The following is a 14,901-nucleotide window of genomic DNA, read 5'->3' on the forward strand; positions in this document are numbered from 1 at the left end:
CCAGGCCCCATGTCCTGAGAGCAGTGTCGTATACCTAGTGCCTGGTGGAACCCAGCTCATGATAAACCCTCCACAAATACTTTTAAGTAAATAAATTTAGGACCGAATGGGTTAACCTGAGTTAAACAGAGCTTTTCCTCACAATGGACTAGTCAGAAGGGATCTTTATTTTCTTTATTTTAGTATCTAAATTGATAAAATCACATCTCCCAGAGAGGTTGTTCCCTCTGCTGACTGGGCCCGTGAAACCAGTTGTGCAGGGTTTGCTGGGCAATCAGAATGTCAGAGCCAAGACTGTCCTTCAAATGCAAGCAATGTCACCCATTCCCCATTTGTCCCCATTTTTCAAATAAAGAAAGCTCAGAGAAGGGAGTGACTTGCTCAAAGCCACACAGGAAGTTGTTGGCAAAGCTGTACTAGAAGCCAGACTTCTGGCCCCTGCCTGGGGCTCCTGAGGGCCCACCATGGGAAAGGCAGTGAAGCATCCCTGTCTGGCAACCCAGATCATTCTGAGTGTTGTCGTCCTGTTTCTCTCACCTGCCTGGGGGTTCCTTGGGGCTGGAGGCTGGCTCTGACTCCTTTTCTGTACAACCAGAGTCTCAGCAGGGCCCAGCACCTTGACTCTCAGTGTCTCAGCAGGCAGACTGGGGCTTGGCCATCCTGCCAACCTCAGGCCTTTCTCTCCAGGATTTCTGCAGAATCAAACAATACTTGGCTTTATGGAGAGCTGGTTCTTCTCCCTTATTGTTCCTGATTGGATGACAGTGACCCAAGGAGGGGCTAGGACCTGGCCAACATCACACAGTTAACAAGCCAGCAGCAGAGCCAGCCAGCCCAGAATGCTATAGTTGGGGCAGAAATATTTTAGCCCATCTCCCTTCTTTTAGAGCCTTTGTCATAGGTGAGGTGAGGGTTTTTAATTGCCTGCCTCTCTAAACTTTGCCCTCGCAGAAACTTGCTCCTCCTTGGGCTCTGACTGGCTCTGGGCACTTTCTTTGTAGCCGTCATACCTGAGACCTCTGAAGGTGGCTCAGCTCACCTGCAACCTAGGCCACTCCAGGTGCTCCCTCTTCTCCCAAGCCAGTGTTGCCTCAATGGGGACGAAGAGATTGAGGCTGAGCCTGTCCACTAAACCCCCAGGCCTTGTCCATCCTTAGCCTACTGGGGCCCTGACCCCTGAGGTACCTTTTCATTGGGGCCCTGAATAATGTTTTCCTGGGATTCCCAAGTGACTGTTTAGCAGCTACCACTGGGCTTTGCTGATATTAGAACAACAAGATTAGTAGTCGTCACTGGGGCACAGAACACTGTGGCCTAAGGAGCCTTCCCACATAATGAGCAGCAGTTCGTATCCCCACGTGACAGATGAGGGAAACTGAGGCTCAGAGGTGAGAGGGACTGCCCATATCACACAGCAAGCCAAGGACAAGACAGGATCTGAGTTTGCTAACTCTCAGTCTAGCCTCTGAGCCAACCAACCACACATTAAAAAAAAAAAAAAAAAAAGCTGTGAAAATTCTCTATGTAAACGTAAAGTGCTGTGCTATTGACCAGAGAATGATGGCAGGGTGGGTGGTCCCTTTGAATAGTTTGAAGCTAGAGAAACAAGCGTGACAAAGTGGAGAGCCCCTCAGTTTCCCAAATCTTCACTACTTTTCCTTTCTTGCTCACTCTCGCTGTTTCTTAGATACCTTAGACCTCTAAGTCCAAGCTCTTGGAGGGAGCCTTCCGTGACTTGGCCTTCCTTCAGCCCCCAGTGCTTCTCGTCTCCTCTGGACGGTTTAGGCCTCTCTGCTGCATGTTTTAAAGATTAGAACCTATGCTCATCATTCATTTCACATTGAATGAAGCTGGCTTTATGCTGGGTACCTGATCACAGTGAATTTACACAATCTAAGAGGAGAGTCAATGAGAAAACTGACCACCAATTAATTACCCAGTGTAAACCTGTGCTCCTATAGAATTGAAGGGCTCAAAGGAGGAAGCAGAGTGGGCTTGCATCATGGAAGACATCTTTCGGGTTGGTCATGAATTATAAGCAGATGAGGAGAACATTCTAGGCCACTTAGGCAGGAACAAAGTCAGGAAGGAGTGAAAAAAAAAGCAGGAGATGTATTAGAGGGTAAAGAAAAGTATGTTTGGGATGCAATATTGAGGGAGAGATTGGGAGTTGCAAAAGATGAGGCTAAAGAGATCAGCAAGGTCAATAGGGAGTAGGGTTTTGAATTCTAGATCAGAAAATAAAAACTCAGGTTTACACTACAAAGTCAGGAAATCAAGACAGATCAACTTAAGAAGCAGAAGCAAAGAGAATAGTCTCACAAATAATGGGAAGACAAAGAAATACTCCCCACTTGAAGGGAAAGGAGGAATCCCCAGAAAGAGAACTAAATGGAATAGAAGCAAGTAAACTATCAAATATTGAGTTCAAAACAATGGTTCTAAGGAAGCTCAACCAGCTCAGTGAGCTCAGAGAGAATTACCAAAAACTACAGGGAAATTAGGAGGAACTTACTGTAAACGACATCAGCATGAAAAAGGTCATAGAAACTATCAATAAGAGACAGGAGGAAATGAAGAATACAATTTCTGAATTGAAGAATACAGTAGAAGGAGTCAAGAGCAGGCTAAATGAAGCTGGGGACCAAATCAGCAACCTGGAGGAGAAGGTAGAAAAAAACTCCCAGAAAGAGCAAGAAAATGAAAAAAAAAAACTCAAAAAGAATGAAGAGGCATTGAGGGAAATGCAGGACAACCTGAAACATAATAATATCCATATAATAGCGATACTAGAAGGAGAAGAAAATGAGGAAGGGATAGAGAACCTGTTTGAAAAAGTAATGATGGAAAACTTCCCTAATTGGAGGAGAGAAAAAGTCACACAAGTCCAGGATGCACAGAGGGTGCCATTCAAGAGGAACCCAATGAGGCCCACCCCAAGACACATCATAATTAAAATGGCAAATATCAAAGACAGCGAATCCTAAAGGAGGCAAGGGAGAAGGAGGTAGTAACATTCAAGGGAGCCCCAATATGGCTAGTGGCTGACTTCTCAACAGAAACACTGCAAGCCAGAAGGGAATGGCAAGAAATATTCCAAGTCATGAAAAGCAAAGGTCTGCAACTAAGACTGATCTACTCAGCAAGGCTCTCAGTTAAAATGGAAGGTGAAATAAGGAGTTTCCCAGACAAAAGAAGTCTAAAAGACTACACCTCCACCAAACCAGCACTGCAAAATATGCTAAAGGGACTGTTTTAAGATGAAGAAAAACTGGGTATTCTATGAATACCCAGTTCCTTTCAGAGTTGTCAATACTTGATATTACCAATATTTTTAATACTCATTAATCTGTTGACAATGATGTTATTTTAATTGTTCCTTTACTATTTATTGAAACTAAACCTGTTTTTGTATATTAAAAAAAAAGAAATAAAAACTCAGCACATGGACATTGGAGAGCCAGGGCCAGCTTTTAGGCAGGCGACTAACAGTCAACTGCACGTTTCAAAAAGATCAAGCCCACTGCCATGGGGAGAAAGGATTTAGTGGGAGAGGCTAGAGACAGGGAAACCTGGTGGGGAGCTGGATTGCAAGGAAAGGCACAAGGAGAAATAACAACAATAGCGATGACAGAAGCCACTGCCCTTTACTGAGTGTTTGCTTGTGCTAATGACTGTGTCCAGGTGGTCACGTACAGTCCCTCTGAGCAGTGGTTTTTATTACTCTTGCTTTATAGATGAGGAAGCTCCAGAGGTTAAGTAATTGAGTCTGCTTTGGTTCTTCCTTTGGGCTGACAGTGAGTCACTGTTAGAATCCTATCTATTTCCAAGGCCCACACTTCTTAACTATCAAGGCTTAGAGAAAAGTTTGAGGCAGAATAGTTAGAATTTAATAACTGCATATGGAAGCATCCAAGATGACGCTCGGCACCCTGGTTTGGATGGCCACATTGACTGAGATGGAGAACATGAAGGTGGGTGGTGGGCAGTGTAGGTGGGAAGAAGGTTTAGGAGGAAGACATTGAGTTTGTCTTTGGCCATGTTGCACTTGAGGAACCTGTGGGACATCCAAGGAGGAATGTCTGGAAGATATTTGTGAATTTATGTCTGGAGCTCAGGAGAGAGCTGCGTTGCAGACAAAGACTTGGGAGGTCTATGCTCTATGGAGCTTAGAGAGAATGTAGGGTGAGAAGGACAGACTGTGGGGGAAACCAGCATAAGTCTGAGGCAGGACAAGAAGAGTCTACAAAAGATGCTGAGGAAAAAATGGCGGGAGAGAGTGAAGCAAAGCCAGGACAGTATGATAGCCCAGAGGAGCAAAGGGCACATGTGGGCAGCAGCAGTAAAAGCTGCTGATATGACCAGAAGGATGAGAAGTGACAAGTGTCCAGGGGATACACCAAGGAAGAGGTCACTGGTCAACAGGCCCAGTGGAATAGTAGGTATGGAAGGTTAGGGAGTGAGTAGGTACAGAGAGAGTAGGCAACGTTTTCAAGATGTTTGGCTGTGAAGAGAAATGGATGGTTGGATGGTATTGAGGGGTCAGAAGGGATTTTGTTGTATTTTTAAATTTGAGGTACTTGAACAGATTTCCCACCATTTGTTGGCTGGAATTAGCCATTGGAGGAGAGGCAGAGGAATGGCGGAGGAGGGAATGGTCAACAGAGAAGGAGAAGAGGAGCCTCTGAGCCCAGGATCTGGACTCCTCATGAGTCGGATGGGAGAGAAGATGTTTTAAAAAATGGGATAAAGACAAGTTTGCAGATTTAGCGGCCCAGGTAGGGGGCCAGTTTCACTTAAGAGAGAAGTGGTGGGAGGGTTTTGTTAAGACACTGAGATTGCAGGAGAGTTTGTTCTCCACCTTATGGGACTGGAAGGCCATACAGTAAATACATGCTCAGATCTTGGTTCCAGATTGATGTAGATTCAAGCCTGGCATTTAGCTTTTGAAGACTCTCTTTCCTCTTCTGTAAGATGGGTTTGCCCATTGAATAAGTATCTCTTGAGAACAAGCTCTGTGCTGGTGTGGTGCAGGCTGAGAAGAGGTGAAAGTCACAAAGGTGTCATCAGCATTTCCCACTGAGATTGCACAAGCCCTGTCCATCTCTCCTGGGGCCACAGGAGGACCATAACATTCACCATCCAGATCTCAGCCTCCTTAGAAAATGGGGAGGTCCAGAAATGTCTCCAGGAGAAGCTGTGGATCTCAGGAACATTTTGGAGCTCAAGAGAAAACAACTGGCCCTCTGAAGTTCCCTCCAAAACAAAGACCAGCTGCCTGCCCTGGAAAGTAATCAGTGACATTCTGTCTCTCTCCATCTCACCCCCATGGCTCCTCACCCTCAGCAGTGTGAGGCTCTGACAAACAGAAAAGGCAAGTGCCAAGAAGAAGAGGGAAGTTATAAATACATCCAGGCCGAGCCTATGCTGCCTTCCAGGGAGGAGAGTCCAGAATCAGGGCCCACTGTTGGGGGCCTCCCACATGCTCATCACTGGCACCATCCTTTCTGACAGTAGGAGGCAGAGTGGCATCAGCTTTGGGGGCCAAACACACCTGGTTCAAATCCCAGCTTCTTTATTTACCAGCTCTACTTGGACAAATTACTTCACTCACCTCTGCTTCTGTCTCCCCTTTGTGAATAGGCATGACAGTGCCAGCAATAGAGACTAGAATGAAGGTTTTAGTAAGTGACTCTGGGTAAAAGTACTTTTCAAACTGTGAAGTGCTATGGAGATTTCCATTGCCATCACCACCAGAGTCACAGAGAGGTCACTCCCTGGATGTCTTCCCCTCTGACTTTTCACCCTCAAGGCTGTCTCTTGGCTGGAGGCAGAGGAACTGGCTGATGGGAAGTTTCCCAAAGGCCTGGCCAGCCTGTACAATGACTCCTCGCTGACAAAGGCCATGTAGAAAAGTAGGATATGATCCTGACCTTGTCCATTTTCTTTCTGGAGGAGACTTGGAGGTGGTCCCTGAAGGGTGAGTGCTAATCCTGTGACAAAGGGAAGAAGGGCATTTGACTAGGGAGAACACGCAGCACCGAGTTCATAGTATATTCTGGGCAGGGGTCCAGGCCAGACGAGGGGAGGGAGCTGGTCATGTAGGTTGTAGGTATATGATGAGGAGCATCAATTGTTAGGCTAAGAAATAAACTTTGCTCTGAGGAGCAGGGCCAGGTGCTGCAAGATCAGGGTTTAGAAAGATGACTCCAGTAGAATGTGTGAGATGCATTAGAACAGGGAAGTTAGTCATAGAAGAGTAAGGAGACTGTGCAGGGGTCTAGGAGAAATGAGGAGGGGGCTCTGAATTGAAAGGCAGGAGGAGGAGGAGACAGGAATGTGAAGGACCAGAGAGTTGCCACAGGCTGTGGGGAGGGAGGGAGGGAGGGAGGACGAGAGTCGGGGATGGACCTGAATCCAATGAAACTGGGAGCTCAGAGCAGGGGCCTGGGAGAGGCAGGTTTCCAGGCTAGTGATGAGCTCCTTGCTGAGCAAGGGGTGGTTGGGGGACCCCCAGGAACCAGTAGACATCAGGAGGGAGTCTGAGCTAGAGCAGAATCCAAGTGTCACCAGCAGGGGTTTAGGATCTTCCTGTTGTGGGAGGGAAATTTGAGGAAGAAAAGTGACATACCAAGGTCACTCACATGGTCATCAGTAGAAAGGGCTTGGAACCCAGTCAAGGGTGCATAGCTTTGTACTGAACTTTGTACTCAACCCCATGGCCTAGGATCTGTGGACAGATGAATGAGAACTCCAACTAGACCTTTGAGACAGTTAAACCCTATTATTCAGGACATGAATTCTGGGGCTGGAATGTCTAGGGTAAATCCTGGTTCTGCCTTTTAACAGCTTTGTTACCTCGGGCAAATCCCCTAACCTCTATGTACCTCGGCTTCCTCATGTGTAAACTGGGGCTTATAATGGATAGTCGAGAATGTTAACTGAGATCATGCAATGACATGTAATGAATGTCTGTCCTAATTATCGTATCCATTTTACAGTTGAGGGAACTGAGGCTCAGAAAAATGAACTAACTGCCCAACGCCATACAGTCAATTGTTGGCACAGCTCAGGCCTACATGACTCCAAAGACTGCATTGATTTGCTTATGCTGAAGCCTCTTCTCTTATGGTGTTTCTGGAAGATGGTTGGTGTTTTTAACTTGAGAGACAGGGGTACCCAACTTAAGGACCCTCAGTGGAGATCCTGTGGCCCTCTTTGCTCCCTGTCTGGTCCCGGCTCTGATTCTAACACTAAGGGACAATAGTAAGATGCCAGGAAAATTCCTTGGCAAGTAGAATAAGGGAAATTGAGACAAAAATAATCAAACGAAGCCAAACAATTTCAGTAATTTACAGTCAGCTAGTGAATCACAAGGTCTTATTTTCCCTAACCAAGGACACTTAGGAGCAAATGATTTATATACTCTGGGCTGTTCCAGGCAGACCCACCTCAGTCCCTGGTGCCTCTTCAATGACATTCTTTAAAGATAAAACTAACCAGAGAATGACCATGATTCCTCTTTACATTCTTTTTGATGAATCAACATACTGAAGGACACACCCGGAAAACTAATGGATATTCTGTTAAGACCCTCCCCTGAGAGTGCCCCTAGGATTCCTGCTCACAGAAGAGAGAAAAACACCTCATGGCAAAGGGCCCAGCATGGGCTGTCTCTGAAGTATGCCCATGCCTTTTCTCAGGCAGGAACTTTTTACTTTCTCCTAAGCTCTAAGCGTTCCCAGGGGACTTGCAACCAGGGGAGCAGTGGGCAGCAGCAGCTCGTCCCAGGCTCCAAGACCCCCCTTTTCTCTGACTTTGCAATGAGCTAAAAGCAACCCTACCTTGGCTCATTTCTGTCACTGTGATTTTTACTTCTCAGTGAATTCATGCAGCCTAGCATGGCTCACTTCTTTCCTATAATGTTTATAGAGAGTCAAAGTGACCCCTTGTTGCCTTGTTTCTTCTATCATAAGCCCTTCTTCTGTTTCACTGTCCCCAGCTTTAGTAAACGTACTTTCACAATCACCTATATGCGTGTGGTGAAATCTTTCCTGCACAAAGTCAAGAACCCACACATTGCAGGCCAGCCGGAGGCAGACTGGCTCCAGACCCAGTCCCTGTCCAGTAGCAACACCACTGTGAAGCCTGTTTGCTTGGAGAGATCCACTCCCACCCTTGCCAGAGACCAGGCCTGGTCTCAGTGAGAACGCAGGCCTGGCCTCTCCCCTCGCATAGGAAGACACATCTGTGTTCCACCCAGAGGACAAAAAAACCAAAAAACAAAAACAAAAAAGAGGTAGACATTTAAATGAGAACAGCACCACTTGGATGGTGAGAGAATTTTAGACACGAGTGCCAGGAACAGTTAGAGTGAGCAAATCTAGGAAAACTGTGAAGAGTGGAGGGAGTGGTTGTGTTGGGGTAGAGCATGAGAAGGAGAGAATTAAGCAAAATGCAGGCTCACAATGCTCCAAATAACAACACTGATGAAAACAAGTCAGCTTGTTCCAGCCCCTCCCAAAAAGAGTTAGAACAGCAGCAAAGCGAGGGTCCTCTGCCAGCCCAGCCTGGGCCTGATGCCGGGCCAAGTTCTCCTTGCCCGTGCACTTCTCAGTGGAGCACCTGCAGAGGGCCAGCCTGGCTGAGAAGCAGCTCCCCTTGCTCCCTCTGCTTCCTATCTTCCCAGTCTCATCATCAAATCAGGAGAGGAAGTGACTCACCTTCCCAGATGAAGTATGTCTCATGCTGCCCCAGCAGCTGTTTGAGACTCTGCTTGGTCACAGAAATGAATCCAGGCAGTAACAGCCTTTGGATTTATTCTCCCCACCCCCACCCCACTGGCAAATAGATTGTTTTAATTCTCTCACTAGATGAAACTCAAGCTTTTCATTTTTAGATGGGGTAAACTGTACCTCCAGTAGAGAGTGATATAGAAAGATTTTTGCCATACAGCCTAGTTTCCATTCAGTCAGTCAACTGTTTCTAGCTGTCTAAGTCAGGATAAATGCATTTATAGAACTGGCTGCACGGAGTCTTCTTTGCAAGCACCTTTAGATCTGCAATGCACTTGGCAATTGTCTCCTTTTCTTGCTGTCAGAGATGTTCTGCACCATGTGCTTCTCCACCCATTTTATCATGTGCTCTTGTTTCTTTTGACGCATCATATTCTGCACAGATATAAGACAGTCCAGGCGATTCTTTACCTCCAAGGCCATAGCAATGTTATTCCTCTGGACATCAAAAAGGTAATGGCATTTTTGAACCAGTGCCTCCTGGGACTTCTCCAGATCAACTGCACCCTGGATGTTTTTGATGGAAGCCTGTTTTGCCTCTTCTAGTTGGGGAACTTTTGCTCATTGAGTTTATCAGCAAATTCCCCAACAGAAGCACCATATTTTTTAATTACACAGATGATCAGCTCTATTGTTGATATGGCAGAGATGATTTCTGGATTAATCACATGTATTTCTTTGGCTAGAAAATACAAGATAAGCCCAGTTTGAGCCCATAGGGTCCTGTGACACCTGTTTTAGAATGAAGAAACTGGAAGAATTCCTTAGGGGTTAGCCCATGACAAACTTTTCCTTCATATTCAGGAAGAGGTGATACAGAGGCAAGACTTGGCTGCCTGGTGTGAAAGGTTCTTGTTGCCTGCAACACCCCTGGACCAAGGACGGCTGCGTTCCTCAGAGAGGGGGCCACTGTGGCGGTGGCAGAAAGTACCACCTGAGACAGCATGGTCAGTAAGGGGTCCACTCAGCGGTCTTGGTGTCCCAGTGGTGTGGACAGGACTGGCCTTTGGATTCATAGAGACAACCCATGCATGCTGCTGTACCTCCTTTCCAGAGCAGTTTCCTCAAGAGAAAAAATTATAATAGTATATTTTTTTTGAGAACCTACTCACCTATCAGGCACTGTGCCAGGTCAGTCCATTTATGAGCCCCATCATACAGGTGAGAAAACAGAGGCAGGAAGAATGAAATAACACATAGGTATGGAGTTTCAGTTTGGGAAGACAAAAGTCTTCTGGAGAGGGATGGTGGTGAGTTGCACAACAATGTGAGTGTACTTAATGCCACTGAACTTCACACTTAAAATGTTAAAATGTTAAATTTGATGTTATGGACATTTACCACCACCACAACAAAAACCTATAAAGAACTAGGTAGCAAAGCTCTCAGGTGGAGAAGCCAGGAGTTACACACACAAGGTCCCGCCCCAAAGTCTTGCTCTGGAGCACCCACTATTTCATCTCACTTAGTGAAGACACTAAACTGGCGGGGAAGGCAGACAGAGAGACAAAAGCACCCAATACCAGGCTGAGAAAGATGGGTTTATCCTAAGGGCTGGGGCAGGGCACAGGGATAGCGTTGTAATCAGGGAGGAAGGGCATGGTCAGATTTAAGGGTGGGAAAGTTTCTTTTGGTTCCCAGGAAGATGGGATGGAGGGTGAGACGGGAGGTGGGGAGGAGGTGGGGCACAGCCTGGCTGGAGCTGCCGGAGGGGAGACCAGGGCGGGGACAGCAGCGGGGAAGAAGTGGATCTGTTTGAGGGGCTGTGTGGAGGGGAGGGAGTGGAAGGAGCAGGCAGTGACTGCCCTTACGGAGCTTCTTCCAGCCTGCGCATTATAGCACCTTCTGTCAGTATAGTCCTTCCAGCCTCCTTTCTCTGTTTTTCATCTTGCAGGAAAAGCCTGGGGCACAGACCTCTCCTCTGACCCCCAGGGGGCAGCGTTGCAAAGTCTTTGGGAAGTTGCGGCTCCTCCTCCCGAGTACCTGCAGCCAGGGGCAAATGCTGGCTTCCCGTCTCCTCTTCCAGCCTTCCCAGCATCCCCTCCCCATGCCTTCTCTCCCAGGAGCCTAATTAATAGTAAGTAACTGTAATCCCTCATGTCCTGCCCTTGACACTTTACAAAGCAGTGGTACTTCCATTATCTCCCACGTTCTTCTCAAAAGGCAGGGATGGAGCAGAATGAGACCTTTCCTTTTAATCCCCCACCACCGTTTTATAATAAGGAAACTAAGGACCAGGCAGGAAATGGAACCTGACCAATGCCAGGGTGTTGGTGGCAGAGCCGGGGCTGGGGGCCACGGGCTAGCCCATGCCCAGTCAGGACCCGGTGAGAGGGCCTAACCCTGTAGCGCCCACAGAACAACAGCCACTAACAGTGGCCTGCTAACACCCCACCTGCCTGCTGAACCTCAGTCTTGCCCTTGAGCTCCCTCCCTCTTCATGGGGCCTGTCCCTGTGATTTATTCCCATGGAGTTGTCAGTTAGATCAGACCAACCTGGCACACACCTGATTTACTTCTCTCTCATGCTCTGCTTCTAGAATTACAAGTCATCACCATTATCATCATCACCATATTAATAACGGGTTGTATCTGCTCAGCTCTCAGAACTTAGCAAGGACTAATCCATCCATCAGCTCATCAGAGCCTTATGACAGCGCTAGGAAGGCATTTCACAGACAAGAGCACTGAGGATCAGAAAGGGTAAGCCCAGGCCTCCCAGCCAGGCCTCGGGGGCGTTTACAGTTGCCTGGAAGAGAGGAGCTGTGCACACGGCCAGCTGAAGACAGGGCGAGATGATGGGACTTAGTGCGGCTCTGCCAGGAGGTCTCCTGTCATCTCAGTTTTACAGGTGGGGAAACTGAGTCCCAGAGCTCTTCTTACTGTGTTAGGATTGCACTATCTGATGCACAAACTCATGCTCTTTCTGAGGCATAAGGAGCCCATTTTCAGGAAGGGGTGCAGAGATTCCAGCACAGTATGTGTTCTCTCTGGGTTGGGGTGAGAGGCTGGTGGCAAGTGGAGGCAGTTGGACCCAGGGCCAGGCTGCTGTTGGGGCCAAAGGGCTTCCTGAGGAGGAACCTCTGGGAGGGGTTTGAGCTGTAGAAGGAGCACGCGGCCTGAGCTGTGCAGGGCTGGGGTGCTGAGCCAAGGTGGTGGGGCTGAGGGGCCAGGCCAGACGCCTGTTGGCCCGCCAACCCGAGCTTCTGCTCACAGGGTTGGGAAATCTCCTGTGTTCTGATCCAAAAGGCATGCCAACAAAGAGGGGGAAAGTCCTGAAGTCTTGGCACGATGGGGTCTGTTTCTCACTCACCAGAGAGGAAACTGAAACCTAAGGAAATACAGGCACGACACACAGAGCAGAGCCTGCCTCTCTTCAGGCCTCAGTCTCCCAATCTAAAAAAAGGGATCTTTTTTTAAAAAAGGGAGTTTCAAGTTCCTTCCTGCTCTGACTTTCTGAATGTCATGTGTCATCCTTGGTCTCTTTAACTCAGATCCCAGTCTCTGCTGTACTTCTGACAGGTAGTCCCGGACAAGTCACATGCCCTCTATGATGGATTCCTCATGGGTGAAGTAACTATGACATTGCCTCAATGAGCCAAGCATGGGAGAACGTCTGTACAACTTGGGGTCTGAGCCCCAGGCAGCACTTGCGGTTGGGGAGGCTGAGGCTCTGAGCCTCTCGCTTGTCTGCCAGGATGAGGGCTCATTTATAGATATCCGCTCCCCGGCTGCCAGGCCAGGGGGAAGTGGGAGCAAAGGTGCTGAGGTGGCAGTCTGGAACCCTTCTCAGGAAGGAGCCTCTGGCCACTCTTCCTCCCCCGCCCCCAAACCCCTACCTCCCGGGCATCCTCACAGTGATCCTTATAACAGTCCAGAAGGTGGGTTGTTTGACGGCACAATGTCCATTAAACAGATAAGACTGAGACCCAGAGAGGACAAAGGACTTGCTCAAAGTCCCACTGCAAGGCAGTGACAGAGCTGGCACCAGAATTGAGGTCTCGTGTCTGGAGCCCAGGATTCTTCCCTTGTACCCAAACTTAGAGAGTTCTTTAAAATAAAGTCTCCTATTTTGCCTGGTGTGCAAAAAGGCATTTCCCTAAGTGGGTTCATGTGAAGAGGGGAAGGGCTTGAGCTTCGCAAACAAATAGCCTCAGGCTCGGCAGGAGGACACAGGACTGTGAGAACATCACGGGGCCCTGGAAGCTGCAAACTGCCACACTTTGCCAACAGCAACACATTAAAAAATGTCATCAAGTTTGCAAACTGGGGAGTACACAGATGGTATTGTGATCCACACACGTTGTGGGGCTCTGTGACGTGCACGAGGCTCAGCAAACACTATGCATGCTGGCACATGGCAAAGCTGGGGTGTAAACAGGTTGGTCAAACCTCAGCCTGGGCCAAAAACAGTGGCACCTCACTGCGGGATTAGCCCATGAGCCATCTAAAGGCCTGTTAGCTTTGCTCCCAGAGGCTCATGGGTACCCGATCCTTGCTCCAAATCCACAAGTGAGTTCAGGAATATTCTTGGACCAGCTGTGTCAGCCTGGGGAGGCTGAGGTGATAAATGAAGATAGTTCCTTTATTTTCCATGCCCTGCAGGGCGCTGTGCATCGAGGAGATGAACTTCGCAGGGCAAGCCAGTCTTGGCACATACCCAGACCAATACATGTGCATTGTTTCTTCATCCCCCAGGGCCAAGGTAGGGGCAACAGGACTTCCAGAAGTTTAAAAGGGAACTTCCCTCTTTCAACTGTTCACCTTCAATGTGGAATCAGGAAGGTCGTATCTCCGCCAGTCTCAGTGTGGACTCGCCGTGCTGACTTTGGTCTGAAAGATTTAAAGACATACCCAATTTGGTTTCCTCAGGGAGGGACAGGGTCTGGTCCTCCTATCAATCCAACTATTGCCCTTTTGCAGTGCAGTGGTCATGTGCTCACATTTCTGGTTTCCCAGTCTCATTCACACAAGTATCTATTGAGTGCCTACTGTGTGCCAGGCCAATCTGTGATTATTTCAAATACTCCTACTTCCTCCTAACATTCTCATACGGCCACAAAGAGCCAAGTGGCACTGATGATATTTCTTAATCATTGCACCCCAAAAGCTGGTCTCTAAACCCACATCCTTGTTTCATACAAAGACTTTATTCCTGGAACTGAGTCAGGTTCACTTACTAGCTTGGTGACCGGTGGACAGATCCGGGGACTCGGTGCCTCATCTATAACATGAGGGAATAAACTCCTGGCCAACAGTTCAATAGGAGGGTCCGTGGGGCTGCAAGTGTGGGTGTGCTGAGGAGGCAGGAATAGGCAGTGTGGGTTTGCTTCCCCTCTTGCCGCCTTGTTCTGAATTCCCTCTGCCGCTCCCTTCTCTGAGCTCCAGGCATTCAGACTTGGCTTATTTCTTGTTCACCAAACTTTCACGGCAGCCCTGAAAGTGAGGAATATTGTCCCTTCTTTACAGATGAGGGAACTGATGCTCAGAGAGTTGCAGAGACTTGCCTGAGGCCACTCAACCAGCAAATGACAGGGCTGAGATGGGACCCAGGTCTGTCTGGCTCCAAGGCCTCCATCCTTAGCTTCAGTCCAGGAAACTCTGGAGATTTCATATTTGCCCTTCTGCTCCACCCCTCCCGCCCCCCACCATTCCGCCCCATCTAGATGGCCACGCTTTAGGGAACTGCTACTGTGAGTCCCTACCTGGCGGGCTGGCAACTGTAACTCCTAGTAGACAGAATCTCTCCTTGCTCTAAATCTTTGGAGCTCAGAGAGGAGATGGGGGTTCAGTGAGAGGGAACCAGAGCTGGAGGAGGACAGGGTTCAGTGAAGGAGGACAGTAGGGCGACAGGGACTCTCTATGGGATTCTTGGGTAGTAATATAAGTTCAGTGAGGGAGACAAGAGCTTGGTGGATCTGGGCTCAGAGAAGAAAGGGGAACACAGTGAAGAGAGAAGAATCAGGACTGAATGACCCCAGGGCTTGGAGACATTCCCTTTAGCCCCACCTCTTCACTGCTAATTGAGGAGAACATCCTAGGGAAGTGTAAGGCCAGAGACTGGGAAGGAACTGGCCAGGGGGAGGTGAGGCAGCAGCCTCCTCCC

At 48.3% G+C, this 14,901-nt stretch overlaps 1 pseudogene; it reads right to left on the minus strand.

Annotated features, from left to right (window-relative positions):
- Positions 1-8,985: 8,985 nt before the first annotated feature.
- On the minus strand, positions 8,986-9,741 carry LOC129072683 (ATP synthase F(0) complex subunit B1, mitochondrial-like; annotated as a pseudogene).
- Between the last annotated feature and the right edge of the window lie 5,160 nt (positions 9,742-14,901).

Source organism: Pteronotus mesoamericanus, unplaced genomic scaffold, assembly GCF_021234165.1.
Source record: "Pteronotus mesoamericanus isolate MK-2021 breed Mesoamerican mustached bat unplaced genomic scaffold, CSHL_Meso_final contig_33, whole genome shotgun sequence".
NCBI lineage: Eukaryota > Metazoa > Chordata > Mammalia > Chiroptera > Mormoopidae > Pteronotus > Pteronotus mesoamericanus.